The 20,028-nt window shown below is 38.5% G+C and overlaps 1 long non-coding RNA gene across 1 annotated transcript; it reads right to left on the reverse strand.

Annotated features, from left to right (window-relative positions):
- Positions 1-18,221: 18,221 nt before the first annotated feature.
- On the reverse strand, positions 18,222-20,028 carry LOC118905059. The gene is made up of 2 exons (XR_005022141.1): positions 19,468-20,028; positions 18,222-18,521 (listed from the first exon to the last, which is right to left on the reverse strand). It is a non-coding gene; the product is annotated as an uncharacterized LOC118905059 (long non-coding RNA).

Raw genomic sequence — 20,028 nt, forward strand, 5'->3', positions numbered from 1 at the left:
ACCGCACCTTGACCTTTGACTTCTAGCCTCCAGAAATGTGAGAAAAAATCTTCTGTTGTTTAAGCCACCCAGTCTGTGGTATTTTGTATGGCAGCCTTAACTAATACATGTATCAAAATTAAATTTGGAAAAAAAAAAAAAAAAAAAAAAATTATATCTGGTGAGAAAACTAATGGTTTGTCATTACATTTCTCGCAGCATTTAATTGGTAGGATATCTTTAAGTTTTGATTTTTTGTGAGTCTGAAATCATAGTGGTTAAGAGTGCTGAGCTCTAGTCTTGGTTCTGTCACTTTCTAGCCATGTACCTTTAGGCAAGCAAAGCCTAAAGACATATATAAGGACTGTTTAAGCCCCGCTTCTTCATAGGTATGTCAAGACTAAATGAGATAATACGTAGCACAATGCCTGGCACACAATAAATATTAAGTTAATGAAATTCTGTCTATCTAAATGTCTTCTGATGGTGGTGCAGAGGGGAAAGGGGAAGGCATTTTCTCAGTGCCTGACATTTTCTGCTTTTTTAAAAAACTAGGTAAGAAAGCCGAGGTCCATAGAAATGAAGTGATTTCTCCAAGGTTTTAGAAGGTGCGGTGGAGCTGGGATTCACAGGGAGGTGGGTCTGACTCCAAGATATACTCTCTTTCCACTATACCACATTACCTTTCCCATTAATTTTCTTAGGTTCTAGTATGCTGTTCCCAGTACCTACCTAAATACATATATATATATACATTTGATGCATGGGGCCAAAGCACAAGGAAATTAAATACCATTTTCAAAGGGTCTTTTCATATATGAAAGAAAAGCAAAAAAAGAAAAAATAAAATAAAATCCAACCTTTAGGTAGAAGTAATTCTAGCTTTGGTAACTCTACTGTCCTGCAATGGAGATGTAAGTGATTTATATTCTCATGTTGTGGTGTCCTGATTTGAACCAACAGACTCTGATTTCTAAGGGATTATAACTTGTGCTGCTATTGGACCAACCCCAATGTCTAATTTTAGCACAAAACTTGGTCTGGCAATATTTAGTCCCAGTTAAATCAGTGTGTTCTCAATTGCTAATGGCTCTCTATTTCATTTTGTAACTTTTCCGTACACACCCCCAACCCGGGCCAGGAGTCACAGACCAGCTACCTATGGAGTTATTTTAAGATACCCAACAAGGCGTTTTCCAACTAGTTTCTTTAACAAAACAATAAGGTAATCATTTGGTTTTTACTAAATTACTTCCCAGAAAATATTTAATTCCATCACGTGAGCAGCTAACTCACATATTTATTTTATTTTTGTTAAAAATAGACTAGCTCTTAAAGATACCAACTTTTAAATGTCTCAGTGTGAATGGCCACGTACACATTTCTACCACTTCAGTTAAAAACAGAAGTCCAAAGCTGGGTGATGGGACTGTTTTTCTAAGTAGAGCTAAGATGTTTACGTGAACTACTTTGCTCTAGAAAGTATTTTTGCTACTTCACTAGTTTTGTATTATGATAGAAGCTTGGTTTACATGATATTTAGATACTTGGGTTTGAAATGTGAAAACCCCTATGTTCAAAAACTCTTTAACCCAGTAGAAATAGTTTGAATACTTACTGTAGATCACAGTGCAAATCTGCAAGACAAATAACTGGATTGTTACTGTCAACAGAATGCAACAGCAAAAGGCTGAAAACTTTTTAAAAATCTTCACATCTAAGAGAATATAGACAGCATAATTTGAGGCAAACAAGGAAGCAGAAAGGCTTATCCTGCTCCTTTTGCCCAATTTCAAGGGTAGTAACTATGTGGGAGGGCTCCATAGTTATGTCAAAGGGTCTGAAAATCCACATATTCTCCAAAAACAGTTTGAGGGTTGCATAAGAAAGAGGTTGGAAACCACTGCCCCAAGCCTCCCTTTGACTTTCTTCCTTCTGCGTCTTCAGGAAGGGATGAGTAGCTGTAAGTGGAAGTGGAGATGATGGCAAAGCAGTATTTGGTGCCATTTTCATCAACCAAGTTGATGAAAGTTGTGCAGTGGAGCACAGTTAGGATGCTATTTCTCCTTTGTTCTATGCTAGCTCAAGTACTGAGTTACAATGCCCTCAAACAGAGAATTCAGCCACTGCATGGACAGAGACTGTTCACCTGAATTTCTGTAATTTGAAGTCCCTCAAAATGACTGGAAGGGCTTGGAGGGTTTCTAAACAAAGCAGGCTATTAAATTGCATTATTTCCTAAACTAAGTCAATATCAAATTGAAAAAGAATCGGTAGAATTTCCAGTCAGGTGGCACAGTGAATTCATGCTTCAATTCATCCTGTATGCGCTAAACACATGGTAAGGCAGATAAAGTAGAAAAAGAGAAAACCAAAAGGTCATTGCTGGGCTCAAAAAAACAGGATAGACATCTTTGTGCACTAGAAACACAACAGAAATGCAAAGCAGTGAGCTGGGCTAAAGCTGCAGCCTATCAGGCAGGGCCTGGGTCTTGAAACAGCTAGTGGCAACTGGAAATTTAGCTCTGGTGGAATACCAAGGCTAAAATGCTCTAGTCAAGATGGAGACCAAAGCCAGCATTGTTCTGAAAGCCAGGGACTTGTGCAGACCCACCATCCTGGTTTCCCTAGGACACTTTCTGCTTTACCAGTGAAACTCCTGAGTTTCTGGAAATCCCTTAGTTCCAGGTAACCAGTGATGATTGGTCACCTGACTTTTCCCAGCCTCATAAAAGGAGGCTGGACAAAACTACTGCCAATATACTTCCTGGAGCTGTGGGTTTATCAGAAGCAGTGGACCCAGGAAAGGAAAAGGACAAAAAACATCATTACAGCAAGTGAACTAAGATACCAGCTGGCTCAGTTACTAGATTAGACATATTCCTAATATCGATAAGGAGCAGGAGTCCTCTAAAGCCATTTTAAGATCTTGTTTCTGGACTGGAGCCTGGAATGGGGATAAGGGCAGATGAAAATATTCATTAAATTGGAGATGGGGTAAGAAAGAATAACAGAAATAACTCCCACTCAGTGATTGTGCAAATCAAAATTCCAAAACACAAAGAAGTTAATGCTAAAAAGACAGTTGTGCAATGATAGAGTAAGCAGTACCAGACTAGATCTCCTGCTATAAAAAGTTATAAAAATAAAACAATATATAAAACAACCATTTTCAGAAGTTGAACAACGGTTTGTATGGGACTTTGTTTCCTGGGAAAAGAAAACAAATGAGTTGAGTTCCACAAATGCCCCAGCTTTCTGCCTGGAGGCTCTCTGTGAATTCACAAAGAAGGAAAACTTAAGCAGAGGACGGTGGTTTTGCTGAGTTTAAGAGATTGGAGCTCAGGAAGTAACTGCAGTTTGAGGAACAGAGTAGCAGAGAGGAGAAAGATGTGCAGAGACAGAGTTCCAGAAATCTGCGCAAGGGTCATCTTGAGTGTTTGTTTGAATATTAAGATGCACATGCATAAGATAGGACCCCATAAGGCCAGGCAAAACTACTGGGAGAAGAACAACTCTCAGAGAAAGAACTACTGGGGATCTGAGACTTAAGCAACACTTTTAACAGAGATGGGAAGCATTTGAGTTCAACCGGTAGAGAGACCTTTTGAACATGTGGGTGCTAAGAGACAATCTTCCATGGCATTTTTCCATGTCTTGTGACAATTTTGTCCCAGATTACCTTTCCAAGGATATTTGTATATCCAATAGCCTTTCGATGCTATAGTGTCACCCTGCAGGACAAAGGGCAAATTTGTTTCCTGACCAGGGTAATAAAGAGAATGGCTCCTTCCAGGGCAAAGTTTGGACAGGTTTGCTAGCAGCTATCTTATGAGAGGTTTCCTAAGCTCAGGGTTCCTCAGCTGTGATACAGATCCACTGTGTGTGTAACATCCACTTGGATCCACTCTGCAATGCCCCCATGATGTACAGGGACCAAAGGAAACCAAGGAGAATATGAAGCGCAGGATGCCTGTTGTGCTGTAATAAAATCCTTTGTCTCTGACCTAGGAGTCTCCTGTTTTCTGCCGGCATCTAGGCTACTGTTGTAGGCTTGCAAGTAGGGTAAAATCTCAGACACTGAATAGTCCCTGACTGACAGCATTTAATAGAGACTTCAGAAAGGCCATACTATAAACGTACAGCTAAAGTAGCCCTAAAGAGTTCTTTAAAACAGGCGTTGGCAAATCCAGCCTACAGAACAAATCCAACTGGTTTCGAATGCCTTTTGAGACAAGAATGTTTTTTACGTATTTAAAGTGTTGTTTAAAAAAAAAAAGAAGATGCAAAAGAGACTATATATAGCCTGTAGAGCCTAAAATACTTACTACCTGGCCCTTTAAAGAAAAATTTTGACTCCTTCTGCTTTAAAACCATCTTAACAAAGCTTTAAAACAAGACTTGAAAGGACCAAGCTGATCTGGAAGTAAATTAACTGCCTGCTGGAACAAAATACTCTCAAAAGGAAGACAAGAAAGTCTAGAAGCTCAACAGTATGGTGAGTACAATGTCCAGCAGCAAAGAAAATTAGTAGATGCATAGAGAAGCAAGGAAATGTAACTCATAACTAGGATAAACTCAGTCTATTACAATTAATAGAAAAGGACTTTAAAATATCTCTTATAAATATGTTCAACGATGTAATAGAAAACATGAAATAATTTGGAAACAAGTAAAGTATCTAAATAGAGACATTAAGAAGTTTTAAAAATCATATATAACTTCTAGAGCTGAAAATACATTATTTGAAATAAAAAATTTAAAATTTCTTTGGAAGGGCATTACAGCAGCAGATTATACACTGTGGAAGATCAGTGAACCTGAAAAATGGACAATGGGAATTATACAACCTGAAGCACTGGGGAGAAATAAAAGAAGGACAGAGCCCTAGTGAAGTGTGGAACAACATCAAGGAGTATAATTCAGAAGTAGAAGAAAGAGTGTGGCAAGAAAAAAATATTTGAAGAAATGATGATTGAAATGTTCCCACAGTAGATGAGAACCATTAACTCATAGATTGAAGAAATTCAATAAACCCCGAGAGGGATAAACACAAGATCATCACACCAAGGAACATCATAATTAAGTTGCCATAAACCAATGATAAAGAGAAAATCTTAAAAGCAGCCAGAGGAAAAAAAGATATATTACATAGAGGGGAACAGAAATAAGAATGATTACCGATTTTTCATCAGAAACAAAGCAAGCCAGAAGACAAGTGTTGAAAGCAAACAAACGTGCAAATAAATAAACATCATCAACTTAGAATTCTTTATACAGAAAATGTAACCTTGAAAATGAAAACAAAAGAAAGACCCTTTCTGGACGTGTTCGCAAGTGGGAAAGTCTCCCTGCTGGGTTATAGTCTGCTTCTGAGTGGACTTGACTGCTCTGTGGGACCCAAGTGAACCTGTAGGTTTGTTTCTGCTTTTGTTTTTTTTAAGCTGTGCCGCACAGCTTGTGGGATCTTAGTTCCTCAACCAGGGATTGAACCCTGGCCCTTGGCAGTGAGAGTGATGAGTCCTAACCACTGGACCGCCAGGGAATTCCAGAACCTGTAGGTTTGACTCCAGAGCAGGGTTGAATATAAATGTTGCCAGCACTTCATGGCTGCCCTTTACTGGTACTGGCCACTTGCCAGATTCTGCTCTCTCAGATCACAGTCTCCCGAAAAGGAGAGTCATCTGGGACCTACCAGGCTGCACTGAATTGATCTGGTTGTGCCTTCCACACACACACACACACACACACACACACACACACACACACACACAGGCATAATGACTGATTGCTTAGAATGAGTTCCTCTAGGATTACCATTCTGGTTGTGCCTTACACACACACACACACACACGCATAATGATTGATTGCTTAGAATGAGTTGCTCTAGGATTACCATTTTTTCTCCAAATTAGTTTTTTCTTTAAATTTAACCTTCAGTTTTGAGTCACTTAGTTGGCTGCTGCATCAAGTGATTCTTTGGTTTTATAGGTTGCCTCCCAGTGATGCCAGATGGGATCAGCACAGCCCCAGGTGCTAGTTGCTAATGCCTATAAAATACCACCACCAGCGCCACCCCCCCCGCCCCCACAAAAGGAGAATCATTTAAGAGTTCTTTGGACTTCATCTTCAAAAGTAGCCAAAGAATTCAAGTGACAGGCTATCCCAGAAAATCTTTTGCAGTTAGTGAAATTAGGGTATAACTAAGAACATTCAGAATACTACACACACAGTTTAGGTGATCTTGGTATAGTGGTGGGACAGCAGTGATTATAAAATGAAAGTAATTAACATGTACATACTCTGTTGGGGGAGACTAAAGGAAAAGAGGTGTTCAGCCTAGAAAAACATTTCTCAGTGGATTTCCTATGAAGTCAGTGTGTCTTGGATTTAACTTTGAAACAAATTAAAGAATTTAAAAACTGAAAAAAAAAAAAAGACCCTTTCTGACAAACAAAAATGAGAGAATTTGTCAACAACAGACCTGGACTACAAAAAATTGTAAAGAAAATTCTTCAGGCTGAAGAAAATAATACCAGATGGAAAATTGAATACACACAAAGGAATGAACATTGGAAATGGTATACATATGGATAAATATAAAATAAATTTTAGGGAATTCCCTGGTGATCCAGTGGTTAGGACTCTGTGCTTTCACTGCTGGGGCCTGGGTTCAATCCCTGGTCAGGGAACTAAGAGCCCACAAGGTGTGTGGTGCAGCCAAAAAATAAAATAAATTTTTAAAAGATTATTAACTATTTAAAACAAAAATAATCACAATGTACTGTGGGTGTATAAAACATATGCAGAAGTAAAATGACAACAAAAACACAGAGGATTGGAAGGGAGAAATGGAAGTATACTATTGTAAGGTGAATAGTATTGATATAATATTATTTGAAGTTAGACTCTGGTAAGTTAAAGATATGTGTTTTACCCTAAAGTAACCCTTAAAAAGCTAAAACAGAGGCATAACTAATAAACAATAGAGAAGATAGAATGATTTAAAAATACTCAAATATCCCAAAAGAAGGCAGGAAAAGAAGAAAAAAGAACTTAAAACAGATGGGATAAATAGAAAACAAAGAGCAAGAGAGCAGACTTAAATCAACCATATCAATAATTATAGTAGCTGTAAATGGACTAAGCACATCAATTAAAAGGCAGAGAAATCTCACTGGAAAATAAAGCAAGACCTAACTGTATACTGTCTATGAGAAATACATTTTAAACATAGAGATAGATTAAAAGCAAAAGGATTGAAAAATATAGACAATATAAACACTAATTATAAGAAAACTGAAATGGCTATATTAATATTAAAGTATACTTTAGGTCAAAGAACATTACCAAAAATAAAGAGGGATGTTTCATAGTAATAAAAGAGTCAATCATTAGAAAGATATATAACAATTCTAAATATGCATTCACTTAATAACAGAGCTTCAAAATACAAGAAGTAAAAACTAATAAAACCAAAGGGAGATACAGACAAATTCACACTAACAGAGATTTCTACTCCTGTTTGACTGATAAAATAATTGATAGAACAAATAGACAGAAAATCTGCAAAGATAAACATGACTTTTATAACACAATCAACGAACTTAGTCTAATTAACATATATAGAACGCCTTATCTGAAAACTTCAGGATACGCATTTCTTTTCAAGTGCACACAGAACATTCACCAAGAAAGATTATTTGCTGGGCTGTAGAGCAAGTCTCAAAAAAATTAAAATGAAATTATAAAAATACAGTTTCTGACCATAAAATAGAATTAAATTAGAAGTCAATATAAACATGTGCAAAATCCCCAAATATCTAGAAGTTAACATATTTTTAAATAGCCCATAGGTCAAAGAAGAAATTACAAGGGAAATTACAAGAAAGTATTTTGAACTGAATAATAATGAAAATACAACATATCAAAATTTGTACAATGCACATAAAGCAGTGCTTAGAGGGAAATTTATAGCAGATCACCTTTGATTAGGGACCATAAAAAATAAGTATAAATACTTGAATGTCTGAATTGAATTAAAAAAAAATTAAATAGCAAGCTATTGAAAGATATGAGAGTTCAAAAGGAATTGATACATACCTTTTTTTTTCCACAGTATATTTCTCTTAAAGTATACGAGAGTCCCACAATACCTCTAAATGAAAAGAAATGCCTATAGAGACCCAACTGAAGCTAAAAGTATGTTTAAATTATGTCTGTAAAATAGAATTGGCGAAAAAGATTTTAAAATTTTAGTTAGCATGACTAATACTCCCAGGTCATTTTCCAGTTACATTCTCATAAAGACAGAGTCATACTTTCAACAAATATTTATTGAGCATTTACTATGTTTCAGGAATACACCTGGAATATGGGAGGGAAGTAAAAAAAGTCTCATCCACTCATGGATTTTGCCTGGGATGGGGGCAGACAGACTATAAACAGCAATTAATAAGAGAAAATACATAGTATTTCACCACATGGAATAAGTGAAAAATAGAGCAAGGAAGGCGGGGTGGGGCGGGGCAGCTGTAATTTTAAAGAGTGGACAGGAAAGGCCTTATTGAGAAGGTGATGTTTGAGGAAAGATCAAAAGAAAGTAAGGGAACGGACCATGTAACAATCTGGTACAAGTGGTATGAGTGTGCCTGGTGTTGGAGGTAAGATGAAGAGGTCCCTGCGGCTGGTGCAGGAAGAGCCCAGGGAGAAAAGCAGAAGATTGAGTTAGAGGGTAAGGGGAGGCCGAGGGCAGGGAAGACCAAATAGGGCCTTGAAAGCCTTGGTAGGGACTTTAGCTTTTACCCTCAGTGAGATGTGAAGCCTCTGGAGGGTTTTGCGCAAAGGAGCAGTAAAATTTTGGATTTTCACAGAAGCATTCTGGCTGTTGAGGTGAGTACAGATTGAAGGGGAGCAAGGGCTGAAAGAAGGAGACCACTTAGGAGGCTACTGCAAGAATCCAGGAAGAGCGCTGAGAGATGCTTCCACCAAAGTGGTAGCAATTTATGCGAATGCGAATGAGCCAGTAGAGAAGGTGGGAATGATGATGCAGGAGAGAGGGAAAGTTTGCTGATTCACTGTCTTTGAGTAGGGGGGAAGGGATAGGATCTAGTGCACAAGCCGCAGAGATACAGAGCTTGGTATGTTTCATTCCAAGGAAGGAAGGCAGAGAATATGCACAGATACTGGCAGGTGACTGTGCTGGTGGCCAGGGGATCTGTGGATATTCTTCTCTGATTACTCCTATTTCTCAGTGAAATAGGACACAAGGGCTGAAAAAGAAAGAGGGAAGGAGGTATTGGTGGCTTGAGGAGGAGAAGGTATGAAACAGTGGATTAGGAGAGTAAGAGAATGAATAGTTTGGATTTGCCGTGGTTGGTCTTCACAACCCAAGATACATTTGAAACAGTTCTCTAAACATTTTGCTCCTGAATCTATGTACATGAAGAAAGCATAATTTTGAAGCCAAGTAATTACCAATGTCTATCTATCTTTATTATCCATATTCTATTCTGGAGAGAGAAAGAAAATTCTGCCTGCTAGTAAGGGTAGATGTGCCTAGGAAATGTATAGCTCAATGTGAATGAAATGTTGGCAGATTTGTAGCTTTCTTATGTTTTCACAGAAACTAGATTGAGGTTCTCTGTTTTGAATTCCTTCTTTATTACAAGACTACCTTCAAAAGAGATTCAGTACATTATAAATTCAAATGCAGTTATTATTATGTGTATTTCCCATTTACCTGTACTCTAAAATTATAGCTGAAATAATAACTTAAAGGAAGAAATTGGGCTTCCCTGGTGGCGCAGTGGTTGAGAATCTGCCTGCCAATGCAGGGGACACGGGTTCGAGCCCTGGTCTGGGAAGATCCCACATGCCACGGAGCAACTGGGCCGGTGAGCCACAACTACTGAGCCTGCGCGTCTGGAGCCTGTGCTTCGGAACAAGAGAGGCCGCGACAGTGAGAGGCCCGCGCACCGCGATGAAGAGTGGCCCCCGCTCGCCGCAACTAGAGAAAGCCCTCGCACAGAAACTAAGACCCAACACAACCATAAATAAATAAATAAATAAATAAATAAATAAATAAATAAATAAAATAAAATAAAATAAAAAGGAAGAAATTAATGTCATAGAGGGAAAAAATACTCATTTAAGAGGCTGGAATGTTAGAATTTTTTCCACAAAGACCATGAATTTTCTAATGACCAACTGACATGGAAAGCTTAGAAAAGATAAGTGAGTGTTTTTTCATAGCCTGAAGATACCAGCTAATAAAATCATCTGAAATAAATAAGGGTGAAAGTTGTGTCATAAACATGCCAAAATTATAAATTTATAAAACCTCTGATGACGTGGCAAGGAGACTAATTATCATTTTATATTTCTTCTATTGATGCAACTCAGGAAAATAGCAAAGCAAGCTTGGCATTGTACAAGACATGAGCAGTGTGTTGGTTCTTCTAAAACATCTTCTCCTAAAACTCTGTATTTGAGAAAAAAAGAATTCATACCTAAATTACCACATTATTGGACTACACTTACATGTATATATTTTTCCAGAACCTAAACCTTTTGTAAATGTCTCATCATCCCAAATGCCCCTAATTCGGGATCTCTACGTGTCGATATTCCAAGATGGGTACCTCCTGCACCCCCAGCATGTTGATCCAAAGAACAGGTGTCTTTACAACAGATATATTTTTTAATTTTTAAAGATTTATTGATTGATTGATTGCTATGTTGGGTCTTTGTTTCTGTGCTAGGGCTTTCTCTAGGTGCGGCAAGCGGGGGCCACTCTTCATCGCGGTGCGCGGGCCCCTCACTATTGTGGCCTCTCTTGTTGCGGAGCACAGGCTCCAGACGCGCAGGCTCAGTAGTTGTGCCTCACGGGCCTAGTTGCTCCGCGGCATGTGGGATCTTCCCAGACCAGGGCTCGAACCCGTGTCCCCTGCATTAGCAGGCAGATTCTCAACCACTGCGCCACCAGGGAAGCCCCAACAGATACATTTTTAAATGATGTCGTAATGGGTTTTCCTTTTGTATGTGGGGGGATGGCAGATTATTATTTAAGAAGATTAGGCCACTTCCTATAATAATTGCTGCTCATGTTTGGGAATAAGATTTTTTTTTTTTTTTTTTTTTTAATTTGGGCTTTTTTTTTTAGCTACTTTATTTATTTATTTATTTATTTTTGGCTGTGTTGGGTCTTCGGTTCGTGCGAGGGCTTTCTCTAGTTAACGGCAAGTGGGGGCCACTCTTCATCGCGGTGCGGGGACCGCTCTTCATCGCGGTGCGCGGGCCTTTCACTATCGCGGCCCCTCCCGTTGCGGGGCACAGGCTCCAGACGCGCAGGCTCAGTAGTTGTGGCTCACGGGCCCAGCTGCTCCGTGGCATGTGGGATCTTCCCAGACCAGGGCTCGAACCCGTGTCCCCTGCATTAGCAGGCAGATTCTCAACCACTGCGCCACCAGGGAAGCCCAATAAGATTTTTTTTAAATCATTAGGAATATTTAAAGCCAACTGAAGACTCAATACACTCTACCTTTTGGTGTGAATGAGGCAAAACTTGCTGGTTCTTAAGCAAACATTCTGGGTTCTAAATATGCTGTTCCAATTACTCTTTTGTTTTTTAAATTTTTGGCTGCGTTGGGTCTTCGTTGCTGTGCGTGGGCTTTCTCTAGTTGCGGTGAGCGGGGGCTACTCTTCATTGCGGTGCGCAGGCTTCTCATTGCGGTGACTTCTCTTGCTGCGGAGCTCGGGCTCTAGGCACACAGGCTTCAGCAATTGTGGCATGTGGGCTGAGTAGTTGTGGCTCACAGGCTCTAGAGAGCAGGCTCAGTAGTTGTGGCGCACAGGCTTAGCTGCTCCCTGGCATGTGGGATCTTCCTGCACCAGGGCTCAAACCTGTGTCCTCTGCGTTGGCAAGTGGATTCTTAACGACTTCGCCACCAGGGAAGTCTCTCCAATTACTCTCAAAGACAGGGGAATGTAGTTACAATCCCTAGGCAGAACTATTTATTCTGCTTAGTTCAAGTTTTGGTTTTGAGTGGCTTTAGGCAGTTTTCCACTCTTGGGCAAGGGCTGTCCAGCCATTCTCAGGTAGGTTTGACTTTTTCCAGATGGGCAGTTTTAAAAATATTGGTTGAAAATGAGTAATACAAATGTTCAGATTAGATCCAACCCATGATCACGAGGGCCTTTGGGTCTGTGGATGTACTGAGGGAAGCTTGTCCGCTGAAGCTGCTTCTCTATAGGTTAAGAATGCATACCAAAGCAACCTGATTTAAAGAAGCACTACATTATTAATGCTTGAAATATTATGGGGGGGAGGGACCCAGATATTAACGTAAAAAAATTGTAAAGGGCTATTCATATTTTCAGCCCATGTTACCACTTGAAGTAACAAGAATTTTTATAGCTCACTGAAATGCTTTATTATTTATCCTAAATTTGTCTTTTCATTCCTTCACAGAAAGGAAATGTAACAAATAAGAAAAAATTTCAGTCATAATGCCCCTGATATAAAATATTCCTCATAAATAAGTTTTAAAAAATAATTGCTGAACTGAGCATCTTCTTTTATTCATAGCTTTTAATCATCTCAGCAATTCTTGCCCCTCATTTGCACATATAATTGAAGGTTGGCTGTGCTACACTCCAAATTTCATTCTGCTTCCATCAACCATGTTCAAACTTCCAAAGTTTCTCAGGTTTAAATTTCCTTGCTTTCTGACAATAGCGCATCTATTTTGTGTGAAAGAGGAGAGAGCATGCCTTATGTTGATTATTTAAATACACATCTAATCCTAAAGGCTTATGTGCACCATTGATATCAAACAGAAGCTATAAAACCTGGGGAAACTCAGAGCCAGCCCAAGTAAGCCCTCTTTGTTTGGAGCTTGTTAGATCTTCCTCAGGAAAATGGGAGTCTGTGCTGGCCTCTGCCTCCGTGTCTGAGAGCACTCTGTCCCCAAGCCTCGTGGGGTGCCGTTACAGACCACTACCATCATTCTCAGCTTCTCCAGGGTAGGCGCTCACTTTACTTACTTGCCCATCACGTAAGTACCTATTCAGTACTTAACAGATATTAAGTACCGAATACATCTTTGTCAAATTGATAAATAATTCCATAAGACAAGGTGTGTGAACTTGATGACCTTAAAGTTTCTCTTCTGATCTAAAGTTCTATGATTTCTATTTGTCTCAACCTCTACCTATAGATTTTAAGAAATCCTAAGGATGTTTACTTAATGAATAATATACAAAAGTTGCCAATTTGGTCATTAATGAGGTGTTAATCCTTTTCCTGCATTATTTTAGTGATTTAAGACCCAGAGTGAAGTAAAATCCTGTTAATAGTTATTCTAGATCAGTGCTGTCCAATAAAAATAAAATACAAGCCAAAAAATACAAACCACAAATGTAATTTAAAATATTCTGGTAGCCATATTAAAACAATGAAAAGAAACAGGCTTAAATTAATTTTAATATATTATTTAACGCCATATGTCCAAAAATACTGTTTCAATTTTTGGTGTGTGTGTTAAGTCTTCAAAATCCAGTGTGTATTTTACACCTGTACACCTCAATTTGGACTAGTCACATTTCAAGTGCATATGTGGCTAGTTAGTGCCTGTTCTTCTGACAACAGTGTTACAGCCTGTTGTTCAAGTGCTCTGTGGACCAGGAGCTTGTTAGAAATTCAAATCCTTGGAATCAGAATCTGCATCTTAACAAGTACTCCAGGTAATTTGTATGGACATTAAATTTGAGGAGGGAGTATACAAATTCTTTTTCCAGTGAAACTTTGTTTTGGCTATTTTTATAACTTTCTCTTTTCTTTTTTCGTTTTGGGCCACACCGTGTGGCATGAGGGATCTAGTTCCCCGAGCAGGGACCCATGCCCCTTGCAATGGAAGTGCGGCGTCTTCACTGCTGGACTGCCAGGGAAGTCCCCCACGTTTCTAATTTGTATAAATTTTTCATGTGTCATGCTTCCTGGGTTTCCCACTCCCCGTTTTTAAAATAACTCGTTTTTTATTCTAGTTATAAAAGCATAACCTGTTTATATAGAAAAATTAGAAATTAATTTTTCTATAAAATAAAATTTTTCTATAAAAAAAAATCACTTGTCATCCCACCAACCAGAGATAACGTCTATTGACATTTTGGGTGTTTATCCTGCCAGTCTATAAAATGTTGTTTATTTCTTAATTATATAATACACAAATAAATTCTTATCATTAAAACAATAACATGTAAAATGAGGTGCCCTCAACTACTTCCCCAAATGCAGTCCCCGCCTGATCCATTTACCAGGTGAAGGACATTTGGGTTGTTTCCAGTTTTTGGCAATTATAAAGTTGCTATAAACACTGGCTTTCAGGTTTTTGGGTAAATATGTGGGAATGAGATTGCAATTAGAAAACTTTTTTAAAGGCTGCATTGTACTTCAGAATTTGAAGGTATATGAATATATATTCACTTATTCATTCAATTAATGAATATTGAATACTTATGCTGTATTAGGCAATGAGGATATAGCGAACGTAGTGTTGGTCAGCATTGGTCCCAACCCTCATAGAATTTGTTTTTAATCAAATCCCTATTAATAGACATTTAAATTATTTCCAATTCCCCTATCATAAACAATGAGTTTTAAAATTTCAATTCAGTCATCTGCTGTCTACCCAAAATTTTCCTTGGAGTTTTCAAGGGAAAAAATGAGCAACTAGGCAGTTAGTCTTGGTTGAGGGAGTCACCCGACTCTAACCACAGCACTGGTTAGAGGTGGGTGGGAGGTGGGAGGGTAGAATCTAACCTCAGGTAGCTGTTGCAGATTAATTCTAGGTTAATGTGGAGAACCTGGGATCATCCTTCATCCTCCTAGGCCAGTGGTTTTCAAACCTTAGTGAATACCAGGATCACCTGGAGGGCTTGTTAAAACACAGATTCCTGGACCCCACTTTTGATTCAGTAAGTCTGAGATGGCTCATTAATTTGCATTTTTAACAAGTTCCCAGGAACATATTTTGAGACTGCCCTAGGCTATTTCTGGGAGTTTCTGAGCCTGATATCTTAAATTTGGACTCTCCATCAGTGGTTAGGAATTCAGAGATCTAGAAGTAGCTATCTTTGAAGTTACTGGAGAAGTTACTAATGCAGACGAAACGTCTGTGGGCCTAGAGGCTCCTTTGTAGGATCACCTGACAACTCCAGTTCCTTGAATTTTCTTTTCCTCTTGACTGCTATCTTCACGCAGATTTTCCCGCGTTACGCTGGTTGGCAGGGGAGCCTGTCCTCTGGCACTCTCAGCACCGTCAGTAGGCAGGGAGGCACTCCAGCGGAAGGGTTCTTCCGGAGCAGTGCCTTAATATCAAGCTCCAGAGTTTCCTAATCTGGGTTAGGGATGACTGGGTTTCTAGCTGCAGGAGCCTAGTGATAATGGCAAGGCATTTACCTGAGACTTCAGAAGGGCTGGGATGAGACATGCTTACCCTGGATTTGGGGGGATCTTGAGGATATGAGCTAGCTCTTGGAGCTGCAGGGCCCAGGTCCCCCAGGCAGAGGAACCACAGTTCTAAGAGTTGCTGGTAAGTGTAAAGCTAACTCAGAGAAGGCTTTTTGGTTTTCTTCCCTTAGCTGGTTTGGTGGGCAAGTTCAAATGAGGGATATGTGGGTTCATTCCCCTCATAGTGGTTTGAACCCAGTTTGAATCCAGCCACTCACTAACTCCACTGCTAACTAGTTCTTGGAAATTTTCCTCATCTGTAAAATGAGGACAGCACCCCCATCCCTCAGAGTTACTATGAGGACTAATACAGTAACATATGTAAAGCACCTTGTTAGCTCAGTACTCGACACACAGCAGGACCCTCTTTATCTTCTGGGAGCGTGGGTCGGAGTGAAGCTGTGGCACATCATGCTGTGGGACCTTCAGCGGACTCATCACAAAGGATGTTTGATTTTCTTTGTATATAAGGGTACTGGCATTACTACCTCTGGAAAATGAGGCTAGCTAGCATTGGGGGCCTGCTGTCAAGTCACTCACAAGCATACACGTTCCCTACAGAGGAGGTAAGACTGGAGCCTATAACAGCTGCCAGGATAAGAGCCTGAAAGAGTAGGAATGTAAGGTCAATTAGGAAGAATGAGCATATAGGTTAGCATGACAAAAGTGTGCTTTCATTTGTCATTCCCAGATACTCTAAAAGGTTAATACTACTTGTAAGTTCACTATATACATTATTCCAACAACCTGACTTATTTGCAGTATAGTAACTATGTTTATATTCCAATTTTACGTTTTACTAGTCAGGAATCTTTTCCTGTTGTCTTGGGCATATCTCAGCCAGTGAAAATAATTTCCCCCTGTGTCAGAAACTTACTCAAAGAAGAAAATAACCAGAAGCCTGCTTTTAAAAAAGTCTGTAAAATGAAAACTTTGGATACAACAGAGTATTTGTGAAGGTGTTTTTTTTTTAATAAAAAGTCCTTTAAAAAAAAAAAAGGATACAAACAAACTCCACTGTCAGAGGAAATAGTAAATCATTTCAGAATGGAATGTACAGAGTGCACTCCCATCCCCACACTCCTACTGTCCTCTCTGAGTTCCTGCTACTTTTGTTGAAGACGCATCATGGATGTGAATCTTCATTAGTCTTCTGACTCTGCTCCCGTAATCTCCCATACTTAGTGGAAGGGAAGATGGGTGGTGCTGTTCCCTAGGACTTCAAATGCTTCAAAGGAAGCATTTTCTCACTGAAATGTTAAAAATGGTGTTTGGGTTCCCTTAACTGTGAATTAGATAAATTACTGAGAGCTAGCCCGAAAAGCTAATAGCCATTTCAAGATTGTTTCTATGAGAAACACATTTGTAGGTCCAAAAATTGGCTAACGACCAACAAACATTTGAAATACAATCTGTTATAGATTGGGAAATGACTGAGTATTTGTAAAAATTTGATTTATACAACTTCTTTCAAGTGTGCAGTAAGCCACAAGCATTTCTTGAGTCCCTGAACATGCTGCATTAACAAATGTAGTGTAGTACCGGTACTAACATATCACTTAAAGTTCAGACATAACTTGGGGGTTTGTCATACTATTTGCTCTACTTTTGTGTATGTTTGACATTTTTCGTAATAAAAATAACATTTATTTGAAATTCTTTCAAATAAAAATACTGCATTTCATTAAAAAAAAACCTTTCAAACATAAATTTCAAAAATCCTCAGGGGATCAACCTAGGGCAAAACTGGGAGGCAATATAAGAACACCTAATAAGACGTAAAAACTTGAATTTTGAATTGCATCCATAATATAGATACAGCAAATCAGCTATCAAAATGTTGAAAACATTTGAAATAATGGACCGATTTTAAAGCCTCCAAAATCTCCTATCAATGTTGTTTATAATTACGAATCTTTCAAATGCCTAAGTAAAAAAAACAAAACATTGCAATTGATGTAAAAAAGGAAAATGAAATTCATCTTTCAGTATATTTATCTCTTTAAGATTTAGCTTGATAAAAGTCTACTAGACTTCCTAAAATATAATTTTATTAAATTCAGAGTTAAAACATTTACTCTTTAGATATTTACAGCCAACTAATAAATTTCCTATAACATCTTTAGTATCTTTTATAAACAAAATATTTTAAAAACCTACAATGTCATGATGTAAAAGAGAGCAATAATTATAATAAACAAAATAATAAATGAAATATGATATGCCTTCTGCTATGTACCTATGAGTTATACCGAATAATCATTACAACAGATGTCCTTAGAGAACAAAGGAGAATGAGAAAGTATAAAGGTAGAGGAAGGCATGGAAGATATTTTCTGTTATCATCTACTGTGTGGTCTTTCACTGCACTATTTTTTAAACAAAAAAAGGTTTCCGCCAGGGCAAGCCCCGCTTCAAATGTCCCCTTACCCTCCTGACTAGAGAATAATGTGTTTGTGTAGTATATGATTTCATCAGACAAGGCTGTGAACACATGTGATTTATTCAATGATCCTATTCCGCTTCCTTTTAAAGATAAAGAATGCATTTAAGTCGACTGTGTATGAGACTGTGGTCATTCCTTAGAAGGCTCCATTCAAACAGAGAATAACATTACCCTATTTTAAAACATTAAGAGTGTAGCCATTTCTTTGGTCTTCATTTTCTTTCCAGGCAATATGAATTAATACTTTCATTTATTTTAAAAGAGAAAAATATAAAACACAAGTAATTACTTTGAAATTGTTTTAATTTTCTTTGTATAAGCAAAACAGCCCCGTAAAACATTCACTCTTCAAAAATCTTTATATACAAACAACAGTGTAGGATGGAAGAAACAACTAAAAACAACACAGCCACCCACACAACAGCTCCTAATGGTAGGCCCCGTCAGGGTGCAGCTCTCATGAAAACAAGCTGCTCACGTTCCCAGAACCACAATCCCCAGGAAGGAATCTTGTCCTCTTTAACTTGCTGGGTGGTAGAGCCCAGAGGAATCACTCAAACTATGAAAATCCCAAAGCATGTTCACCTAGGGGGAAATGAGGAGACAGATATGACTTGAGCATGATAATTATTTTCTTGTAGTAACAGTAAAGAAAACCTTAAGTGGTAAAGGCTGCATGAGTTCCAACTTCAACAGGTAGCTAATTGTGTATGTATTTTCCAGACACAGCATTTGTTAGCTAAGGCAGAACACACAATGTATACTTGCCACTGTCTTTCAAATAATATTCTCTAAAGTATTCACATTTATTGATTATAGATACATGTAAGTGGTATTTAAAATAATAAAACATAGTAAACACCAGACATACTGTTCTAGGTACTTCATATAGTTTATTTCACTTAATCCTCACAGTAACTCTATGAGGTAAGAACCATTATCATTCATGTTTTACCAAAAAAAAAAATGTAAGTCATACAGAAATTTAATTATTTGACCAAGATCACATAGCTATAATGCAAAACTAGGTACCTTGTCTCCAGAGCTCTTGCTTTAAATTTAGCTCCAGTTCTGTCTCATGAAATTGGATTTTTAACCCCACTATCACAGAACTATTCTTCCAAGACTGTAAATTCTGTTTCTTCTCTGTGAACTTCCACCTCTTCCAATGAAAATGAATAATTGTTCATCTTCTGCCTCCCAATTCACCTTCTGGTTTCACCTGCTTCCGTGTACAATCTGGACCCCTAGTCATTTCAACTATGCCCCAAACTCCTCCCCAGGCGTCTCCTACGCAGTCAGACCAGGGTGGTGGCCTGCACTGGCTGTCTCTGTTCCTACCACTGCTTCCCAGCAGTCAAGCATTACTGCTGATCCAAGAAAAAGTCATGCTGCCTGTTGGTAAGTGGGCCTCACTACTGATCAGCAGTCCTTTCACTGACACTGCACAGCATCCATAGCAGCTGTTCCAAACTTCTCCCAGGATTAAATCCCCAAATGCACCCGTCTAGCCCTTTGTAGATTATCTTACCATGGCTTTATTTAAAATTCATCCAAAGTAGGGTTGTCAAAATACAGGTTGCCTGGTGATATTTGAATTTCAAATAAATAAGGAAACATATTTTAGGATAAATGTGTCCCAAGTACTGCATTATAGAAATATTTAAATGGTATTTAAACTAATAAAAATAGCAAACTGTGTACCGAGAGCCTACCAAATATTGCATAGAACATACTTAATACTCAGAAGTTATTCATTGTTTACCTGAAGTTAAAATTTTACTGGGCATCCTGTATTTTAATTTGTTAAATCTAATTCAACCGAATTCCCCTCTTTCCATTCCCAGAAGTACCCTTCCTTTTTTCAAAGGTTAATTCTCTGACCTATGGTATTGATCTTTCCTCCTTACTTCACTTTCTTCTTTATCCTACATATCCCTTCCTTTCTACTTTCAAGCATGCTCTGGTCATTCCTACCATGGTATTAATGGTCCCAATTCTCCACCCCTGTGTGAACTCATGCCCTTTGCCATGTCACTTTGCAGTTTCTCTAAAAGGTGAATTCTATCTCCCGCCCCCTTGAATCTGGGCT

This window comes from Balaenoptera musculus, chromosome 12 (assembly GCF_009873245.2).
Source record: "Balaenoptera musculus isolate JJ_BM4_2016_0621 chromosome 12, mBalMus1.pri.v3, whole genome shotgun sequence".
Classification (NCBI taxonomy): domain Eukaryota; kingdom Metazoa; phylum Chordata; class Mammalia; order Artiodactyla; family Balaenopteridae; genus Balaenoptera; species Balaenoptera musculus.